This window comes from Loa loa (assembly GCF_000183805.2).
Source record: "Loa loa unplaced genomic scaffold supercont3.372, whole genome shotgun sequence".
NCBI lineage: Eukaryota > Metazoa > Nematoda > Chromadorea > Rhabditida > Onchocercidae > Loa > Loa loa.
Genome location: NW_018108552.1, coordinates 33,166 through 33,608, shown reverse-complemented (window position 1 = coordinate 33,608; position 443 = coordinate 33,166).

The following is a 443-nucleotide window of genomic DNA, read 5'->3' as shown; positions in this document are numbered from 1 at the left end:
AATAATAATAATAATAATAATAATAATAATAATAATAATAATAATAATAATAATAATAATAATAATAATAATAATAATAATAATAATAATAATAATAATAATAATAATAATAATAATAATAATAATCATAATAATAATAATGATAATAATAACAAGATGCGGATGAATCAATTCAAGTAAATTTAATTTTTAATTTAATTACTAATATTAATATGCGTATATAATCAATTTCATACAATGCATGAAATTTTCATTATTACTTTTATTATTATTATTTATTTTTTTTGCAATTATCTAATGGAATAAATGAGTGGCAATAATTTTAAAAAACAATTGATAAAATGATAATGAAAAGATTGGTTTCATTTTGATATTAAATAACTTAGAAAAGAAAGTTTTTTTTTTTGAATGAAATATTTTTGTTAAAAATAACATTTCAAAAT